Source organism: Priapulus caudatus, unplaced genomic scaffold (genome assembly GCF_000485595.1).
Source record: "Priapulus caudatus unplaced genomic scaffold, Priapulus_caudatus-5.0.1 Scaffold70, whole genome shotgun sequence".
Classification (NCBI taxonomy): Eukaryota; Metazoa; Priapulida; class Priapulimorpha; order Priapulimorphida; family Priapulidae; genus Priapulus; species Priapulus caudatus.
Genome location: NW_014577131.1, coordinates 734,003 through 744,247, shown reverse-complemented (window position 1 = coordinate 744,247; position 10,245 = coordinate 734,003). Strand labels below are relative to the sequence as shown.

Below are 10,245 nucleotides of genomic sequence, written 5' to 3'. Positions count from 1 at the left end.
TTACATTCTATACCCAAACATGTACTTATAGCTTTTGTATACTGATACTAGATCAGAATATGTTGTGGCTCTTCGTTCAGACGTCACTCAAATACAGAGGGCGCGATCGATTATACTTGTCATTTTCCTGTTTCAACATTTTTTTTCCTTTTTTTTTACAATTCACGCAATGCTTTCACACTAAGCGAGTCGCTCGGGACGTTCACGTCGTTTCTGATCCTGCTTTGCGAGGTTATGTTAATGGAAAGGAAGTAGTCATTCTGCTCAATACAGATGGCTGCGAATTATGCCGACAAAAAAATTCCACCAGTTGCTCGTATTTTTAGCGCAACTTGCATCGTATAATATACGGAAAGCGGCTATTGCGGTAACAGTTGTTTAGGCGTGGCGGTTACCTGCTGCGACATTATAGACTGGAGGGTTAAGCGGGCTCTTTTTTTACGACGTCGATGTTTTGGCAACCATGATGCGCGTTGTTTCCGATGCGGCTAGATTTAACAGTCGCAAGGATCTGTCGTCGAAATAGATTTTTCCGAACATTCCGCTGGCTATCCGTGGCGATAACCAAACACACCACACACACACACACACACCACGACATCACAACATACACACACACACTTACACAACACACACACACACACACACACACACACACCACACACACACACACACACGGAACGCCGCCGACCTCACTTACACACACACGCACACACGCACGCACACCCCCGACACGCACTCACTCACACCACTGCACACAGCACACACACAGCAACCACACACACACACACAGCCACACATCACACACATACACGCACACGCACGCAACACGCACGACGCACACGCACCACGCCAGACACGCACACGGCACGCACCACGCGCACGGCACCTGCGTCGACACGGCACACAGCGCCTCGCACGCGCCACGCACACATCACGCCACGCACGCACTCGCACACCACACGCGCCACGCACACGCACACGCACACACGCGGGCGCACACACACAAGACAACACACTCACACCACACACACACACACACACACCACAACACACACACACACACACACCACACACACACACACACACACACACAACGCACACACTACACGCTGATTCACAAGAACGTAAGGGGTACGAGCGCGTTGCGACACGCGTTCCAGCCTGCTTATTACAGAAGTGGCAAGCGAGCTCTTAAAAGAATGCCAACTATCATCAACAGTCGGACGAGTATTTCCTTTGAAGCCGTATGAAATCCCGGCAAATAGCTCCAACAGGTGACCCACTCGAAAGGGGTGGTAATCACGTAGACTGACGCATTGATTGCGGCGAGCAGAGGCGGCGGCGACGGTGAAAGTATTTAACTGGCGGACATCTATTCCTGTAACGGATGAGAAGCAGCTGACTGCCCGACATGTCGGGTTTCAATAACTTTCTACGAGAGCAGAAAGAAACGCGGGTTATTTTACCCCGCTGGCTGTACCGTGGTGGCTGTGAAGTTTGGTGCTTCCAATCGTTCGGCATCGTGCCTTCGTATTAGACTACGACCACGCCGTCGCACATCCGTTGCAGCCGTACACACACAGATTAGACGTACAAACAGAGCTGATTTTTACCGCATAAAGAATATTATGAAATGGTGTGTGTGTGGTGTGTGTGTGTGTGTGTGGTGTGTGTGTGTGTGCGTGCGGCTGCTGCGTGCGTGCGTGCGTACGTGCATGCGTGCGTGCGTGCATGCGTGCATGCGCGCGTGTGTGTGTGTGCGCCGTGCTTGTGTGGCCCGTGTGTCGTGTGTGCGCAGTGGCGTGATATGACCGATATGATATGATATATGACCCGCGCGATACGATGCGACAAGACATGAGCGGCTTGACATGGCATAATATTATGTGCTATGATGTGATGTCATTAGATGTGATGTAATGTGAAATGATATGATAGCAGTAATAGATTGGCCATGGTCGATGCACACTTTTCAATACGTATAACTAGCATAGACTCTATAACTAGATCTTCAACTAGATTAGTCTTTACAACTAGATTCTTAGATATTTAGGATTAATCTTCAACTAGATTCTATCTACTAGTTCAGAGTAACTGTTCGGCAGTAGTTGTGCTAGCACATATGTTTTGTACAAACGACTATGAGCTGTAGCTGTGGACCGCGTTGCTACGCGTTTATGTAGCAGCAGCTGCAGCAGCAGCAACCAACACATCAACAAGAATGTGTGACATCACACGCCATGCAGATCCATTCATACCTCACACTCCCCGAGCACGCACTGGGTCTCGCTATATTACAGCTTCTAGACAAAGAGCAGGGGCGCTTTAGTGTGAACAACGAGACAGTGGGCAGTGTTCTAAAAACCAGGCGAATATTCGTAAAGCTGTCCACGTAATTGTGAAAAAAATAGGCACACATGTAAATATATTCTCTTTGTTGTTACTCGTAGCGGTTAGGAATTAAATTAATTAAGGCCAGTATATTCATAGTGGTAGTTGGTGTGCAATTAACGAGCTACGCACGCACGCACGCACTCACGCACACACACACCACGGCACGCCACTCACGCACACACACACACACACACACAACACACACAAACACACACACCAACACACACACACACAAACACACACACCACACAAACGCACGCACGCACAACACACACCACACAACTCGCACGCACGCACACACACACACGCCACGCACACCACACCACGCACGCATGCACCACGCTCACGCACGCCACACACACACAACAACACACACACACACGCACGCACGCACGCGCGCAGAAAACCCATAATCTATAACGCTTGAAAATTAAATGGTATTAAAAATTAATTTTCATTTTTCCTACAAAATGTTTTTTTTATTGATTAGACTTTTGATTTTGTAAGTGACGAGTAATCAATTGTAACCCGGCCCAAAAACATTTTGGGGGGGCAAAAATAGTATTTTCATAATTGACCTGATACTATAAAGACAGACAGGAGCGTGAATAACTGCAACATCCCTACTGCGTATGTTGTCACGCTCAAATGTATACATACAGCTCGCATTCCGAACATAGTTAATTTTTTAATGACCGTAACGTCACTAAAAAATATCCAGCAAGAGATCGTGAAATAGAGGCTGCGATTTGCGAGCCTCTATCTTTCATCAGTACGGACGACGATGTCAACAACATTTCGAAAGAACAACACTGCCTTTTCCGAGAAGACATTGTGCATTTACCGCTAACGAATATACGCCGAGAAAAGCCTGTTAGGGCATGCGCTCACAATTACGCAGCGCAGCGAGTTCCGCTAGAGCTACACTCGGGGTTAAGTGCGCATAGAACGGTAACAGCCTTCCTCGTCGAGGCCCGAGGATGTAAACGCTTCCGCTCTCTGATACGTCCGCATCCACCCATGCGCCAGACCTGCTGTTACCACTCACAACTTGTCATGCCTCTTGCGTTCTAATGACTCATGGCGGATATGCTCCTGCGTGATACTGCGACACTTGAGTATCAACTCACGCTCTATGTTCTTACTATGCTCTACTCTCGGCAGTGTCTGCTCTTGCTGCCCCAACAGGAATAATAAGGAGGTGAAAATATACTGCTACAAATACTGCGTTGTGTAGCTCTCAACATCAAATCGGTTAGTATCGTAAAACCAAATGATGTAAAAGTTATACAGTTAAAACTAATTTGTTCAGAGTATCCGTCTATCGTAGGAAAAAAAAACTTATTTTTTAAATATATCTTTACTACGCGATGGCAGTCTATCCCACACTCGAATTTTCTACGAATTAGAGCTGATTAGAAGCCGAGAATAGAGAATATAAGGCGATGCAGGAATCGGCATTACGAAAGTATTACGTACAACGTACGGCATTGGAAGCAGCTGCATATAGTGATTGCTGGCTGTACACGCATCACTCAATCTTATCCAATACTCAGGAATTTTATTCACCATATCTCATCCTGACATACCGTACGCTTGCAGGACTGTACTATACATACAGCCAGACGGCAACGATGATTATAGCGCAATGTCCACATCGATAGCGTGAATGTATGTAGTGGCACAGCAATGTCACCTATATATAAAGCCTTTGCAATCGGCGTCGCGGATATGGATCGGTGCTATGACCTACACCATGTATCTGCGCGTGCTCAGGCGGATGCTTAACAGTGGGTAGCTTATAATATATAAACTGTAATTATTTAACGTAGCTAGGTTTTAGGGACAGACACGCCGTACGATGATTTCACTGTGTATTTTGACTGCCTTACAATTCGATAATCAATATCGATCGAAAATTCGATCTCAATACTGACTTTCAACTTACTGTATGTGATATGAAAAACAACGAGGTATCACTAGCAATCCAACAAATCCAACAATAGACAAAATCCCATATCAAAGATTAGACACCCGTCGATACCGACCAATGTAAGTTAATACATAATATCGAAATATTGTATTCGCGCTTACACGTACTCCGTTGCGATTGCTTGGGCTGGTTGTTGGATTCGTGGGAGACAATTTGCCGTAATCTTTTAGAGACTGAAACAGCGCAAACATCAGTCCGGCAAAAACCGAGCCGCCTGCTGAATATATAACGGCGGGCAACCGCTTGATAACATTGTAACGGATAAATGGCACTGGAACCCCGCTGTGCCACGACCAAGAGAAAAACGCCCGAAATACACACAGCGATCGAAAAGTCTCGTTTCAGAGCGACTCGGTTGAAAAGGACGATATATTATTACGACCCCCCCCCCCATATTCGCCACCTTTCCCACAAGCACCACACGGCCCACGCACACGCACGCCACGCACGTACGCACACACACACCACACACACACACACACACACACAACACGCACGCACGCACGCACGCACGCACGCACGCACGCACGCGCGACGGCGTGCACCCGCTCGTCTGTTTGCGTTCGTTGACTCATTTGCGTCGGCTAGCTAACCACGCCGCAGTCACCCAGTGTTGCTGCTGCTGCTGCTGCTGCACGCAGCTTTCCACGTTAGCGGCTTTTGTGTTGCAGCCAGCTGTTGCCTTTATGATGTTAATAGCAGCAGATGTGAGTAACTATTTGGTTATAGTGTATTAAGTGTCGAGAGCGCGGTTAAACGCGGCGTATCTTAGCGGTGACTAGTCATTTCAAACGCGCCGGCGTTTAAGCTGATTCAAGTAAGTTCGCTGCGTAAGATTGATTCACCCGTGCGATTATATATATATATATATATATATATATATATATATATATATATATTGCGAGGTATCGGATACACCGGGCAGTTACGCGTTTCTAGCGATACAACAAACAGATGACTATCGTTGGAATGCACTACTAATATATACTTTAACAGAGAATAAATAACTCACGGTGTGATTGATTGTAGTGGCACGGGTGTTTGGACGTGAATGGACGTTTGTAGTCACTGGTTGTAAATATGTGATTAGAGCGAATAGATTAATCAGGGGGTTTTCTTCTTTAAAATGAGTCATAAGAATTTTGGCCTAGCTCTAATTTACTGGTAAGAGAGACATTTTATTTAAAGTTACTGGATGCTCTATACACAAGCAGCCACGCATGCACGCACGCACGCACGCACGCACGCACGCACACGCACACACACGCACGCACGCACACACACACACACATGCACACACACACATATATATATATATATATATATATATATATATATATATAAACACTTTAGTTGCGCATACTAAAAATATTGACGAATACAACATTTTGCGAATACTCATATAGTAAACTTGCCCTTGCCCACATATTTAATAAAACGATCAGCAAGTACTCGACGTCTCCAAACTTCTGGAGCACTGGCGTTTCATCAGCTTCACAAGCAGTACCGTTTCCCAATTAATATGATTGATAGCGATACGCTATTGATAGAGCGGCAGGGGGTGAAATTCTTGGAAGCCTCGCAATTATGCGAAAAATGCTGATAGGTCTAACATTGCAATTAGTGTGCGACACTCACGTCACGCATGCCATTCTTCCTACGATATCATAAATATAGCGAAAGAGAAGTATATACGTGGCACAACTGCCGAGCCGCATTCTCAGTCACATTGCTCGTAGAATTACACGTTCTTACTGCATACATTTTCTCGTGGCAGGGTTAGATAATACAAGCTCAAAGCCGTGAGGAATCAGCTGGGATTGTCCGCGAGATAACATCGGCGATTGCGTATAGCCGTGTCACAAAGCTGACATGGGCAAGAAAACGCCGAGAAACCGAAAAGGACATCCCATCTACACCAGGTTAGTTCATATTAAATCAAGTAATTATTCTATGTGCTAATGAACGAAAAGAAAACGCCGAGAAACCGAAATGGGCATCCAATCTACACCAGGTTAGTAATATGAAAGAAAGTGAATTATTCCATGTGCTTAATGTCGCACAGTAGAGAGAGAGAGAGAGAGAGAGAGAGAGAGAGAGAGAGAGAGAGAGAGAGAGAGAGAGAGAGAGAGGAGAGAGAGAGAGGAGAGAGAGAGAGAGGGGGGTGAGAGGGAAGAGGAAACACATGAGGCCACTTGAAACGTTTCAATAAATATAATGCTAATAAATACGAAAATCTAATACTAGTACTACAAATTGCTTAATATGACAGTAATGGTTTCTTTTGACCTATTATTGCCGGACAGTTGTCCTGTCATGTCCGTGTAACATGCACTATGCACACACCACTAGACGCCTGCCATTTGCTCACCTGTGGGCACAGTGACTGTTAAATATATATAGTATATTATATAGTTATAGATATACTTATAGTATAGTATATAGTATAGTATATTATAGGCTATATATTTAATGGTAAGCGTGCAACAGTCGCGCGACTCGCGAGAAGCAGTGGCATCCCGGCAGCGTCGTTGAGTTGGTGCGGGTTGTTGGACGGAATTACAGGAAACTGTTGGCGAATTAGTGTGAAAGAGAGTAGGGCTAGTAATAGGCTATAGAAACATTCTATTTAGTTAGCATTATATTTTTACTTGAGAACGCTTCAACGTTGCCTGTGGAGAGAAAGAGTGAGAAAAGAGAAAGAGAGAGAGAGACGAGCGACAGAGAGAGAGGGAGAGGAGAGAGAAGAGAGAACCGAGAGGAGATGCGAGAGAATGAGAAAGGAGAGTGAGAGAGAGGAAGAGTCGAGAAAAGAGAGAGATGGAGGAGAGAAGAGAGAGGAGAGAGAGAGCGAGGAGCGAGGGGAGAGAGGAGAGAAAGTAGAGAAAGAAAGAGAGAGAGAGAGAGGCAGCGCGACAGGATGTGGAGAGAGAGAGAGAAGAGAGAGCAGAGGAGAGAGAGGAGGAGGAAAGGAGAGAGAGCAAGATGAGAGAGAGGAGAAGAAGGCGCTCGCGAAAATGGTCTATATTATTCCGCGAAAGGGTTCACGTCGAGCTGTATATGATTCACCAAATTATTATTATTAATCTCACGAGCATATCCGTATTAGCGCAGGTAAAATTAAACAGTCGAATTAAAAGAACGCCACACGCGCCGTTGTGCCTGACGTGAGAAGGAATAGCAGTGATATGTGTTTACTGACGATATAGTTTCATTGGAAGCGTGATGCAATATGTGAGCAGCAATAAACAATGAAGAATAGGATCATGTCACCCTAACACCAGCACATATATATTATTATATTATATCATATATATATAATATATATATATATATAGATATATATTAATATATATACGCCCATTAAATTTATTATTGCAGTTCCTCTTTTCAATTTCTCCCTCGTTCGCTCTCTCGGCTCTCTCTTTCCGTTCATCTAATATTTTTCCCGCGCTTTGCTACAGAATTATTTTATTTAATCGATAAGTTAATATTCACAATTTGACAGCAAAATTAATTTAAATCCGAAGCACACAATGAATTTTAAAAATTACATTTTACAAACGATACAGATAGTTTACCAGCATTTATAACACGGATGCTTGCCTCAATTTTCGCGCAAATTTAGCAGAGAAGACATACGCGGAACAATACTGTCTCAGCAAGGGTGAGTACGCGATCTAGCTAAGCAAAGGCAGAACGTACGGGGCGTTCAATCGAGAGGAAGCCTCTCAAGGAGCGAAGAAAACCGTTTCTTGGGTCTCTCCTTAAGCGTGGCCACAAGCGGTCAAGGACAGTCGTAGAGCATCGCAACTCAATCGGAACAAGGGACGCTTCGAGGCCTGTATTAACAGGCTGGGCAGGCAGGTCTGGGTGGATAGCCAGCGATAGAGGAAACCGACAGAACGACATACGAAGGTATGTAAGGTAGCCAGCGGCGCCTATTTTCACCACCCAAACACGTTTCTCCGCGACAAATTTACTGTGGCTTACACGTATTCAACGCATGAGTAAAAATTCGGACGCGGCCACGGACAAACTGCTACCTAGTACTACTAATTACTGTCGGCTACATCGTTATTTGAAACACGGAGAAAAATTTTGTTGAACCAACATGTTATCGAAAAGCGCTACGACAACCCAACAACAAACAAACTGTAGCTAATACGTTATTCACAATTATAGAATTAAATATCTGGATGCGACATTTGATTATTCTTTTTTACACACGGCGAGAGTACATCGAAGCCGGTCGCGAATATTCATTAATTAGTAACTCATTATATAGAATTAATTAAAATCATTTTCCGCTATCGTGTGTCACATTGGCATATAAACAATCGGTAAGTAGTGTGTGATACAGTGACGAGTTATACATCTTTAAATTGTGTTCATTGATACATGACAGTGTTTTGGTCTCGACGAAATCTAATGTTATAATACACTATATATTAATCGTACTAATTACGTACTCTTACGGTCGACAGAGTGCCATAATGTATTCCTACAAACACTCGCTGTGCTGTACCGCTATGAACCTATTAAAAGACTCTCTGTTATTTAAGGTCAGGCTCAATATCTACTTGCTTTCGTAAAACGGTAGCAAACCCCGCTTTGCAAGTCCGCCGGCCGGCGCATCCTCTTCTTCTCGTCTCCCACACAGAACCTCTCTCTTTCTCTCTGCGCTCTCTCACGACACACACAACACTCTCTCTCTCTCCTCTCCTCGCGCGCGGCTATCTATCTCTCTCCACTCTTTTTCGTCTCGAACATCTCACCCTCTCTCTTTGTCCTCTCCTGCTGTATAGGTTTTCAAGGTGACTCTTTTTCAGTGGTCACTTTCTCTGGTGTCATAGCAAGACACGAAATAATTCAGCCCAAATTTCAGCGAAATTCTTAAGAGGCAGTCAGTCCTGGGATATACTCTTCAAGCAGCGTTTAATCCTAAATCGTCTGCATCCGCAAAAAACCACGCCGCAAAATAATTAATGCTATAAGCAGACCGAGGGTTGTAGGAGAGAACGTTTTTCGGGATGCTCTCAATTAAAATACTGCTGCGCGGCTCTTTTTCCCGAGGCAAGCTCTTCTTCGATATTCGAGGACAGACGTCTACGATACGAATACCCACACCACACCACTACGCGGAGAGGCAACTTAAAACTGTCGTACTTGCCGACTTCGACCGAGCATAGTCGCCTGCAAGGTCGAGATACAGTTTTCCCGGAAAGCGCTCCAAGGATGTCGATGGCAGCCCGCCGGCGAGTGGTCAGTGTGGCCGACGATGCCGCTGGTACGGCCAGTCACTCCCCGTCCTCACAGTGCCCAGTGACAACAGGACTAACGGTCAGTCCTTGGAACCTCGGCGTGGTCATTGGCACTGTGGTCGGTGACTGAGGGCATCACGCAACGACGCGCTAATCTACGCGGGGGCGGATCGAACATCAGCGAGAACACGCTGCAAAGTTTCGCGACAGAGACCGAAGAGGGAACGCGCAGAGTGCGATCGCTACGCAGCGGCTGTCCAATCCATTTCGGCGATCTCGCGTCGAACACGTACCACTCGGCCGATCCGGTCGACCGCCAGCAGCAGCGACGAGAAAGCCGCTAAACTCTCACACACAAACCCGCGAGCCGAAGTTCGCTTCGCAAGAAACTCGGCGGTTCGATCTTGCAGGCCGAAACCGAAGGCGTCCTTACAGCTACGCATGGTGGTGACGACAGCGACGCCGCCGCGGGAAACTCGGCGAGTCGAGCAACCGGCCATCTGTACAGAGCAAGTCGTCGAAGACGAACACGAGCCTGAAGCGAGTCCGAAGGCAAGCCCGCGTTAGAGAAGCCGCAGCTGACGTCGGCGG

General features: G+C 45.9%; 1 long non-coding RNA gene across 1 annotated transcript in view; it reads left to right on the top strand.

The window, feature by feature from the left end:
- LOC106821377 overlaps positions 1–8,035 on the top strand; it is an 8,665-nt gene extending 630 nt beyond the window's left edge. The window contains exons 2-3 of the long non-coding RNA XR_001395723.1: positions 6,168–6,312; positions 8,022–8,035. This is a non-coding gene — a long non-coding RNA (uncharacterized LOC106821377). The remainder of the gene's footprint in view (positions 1–6,167; positions 6,313–8,021) is intronic.
- The last annotated feature ends 2,210 nt before the right edge of the window (positions 8,036–10,245 follow it).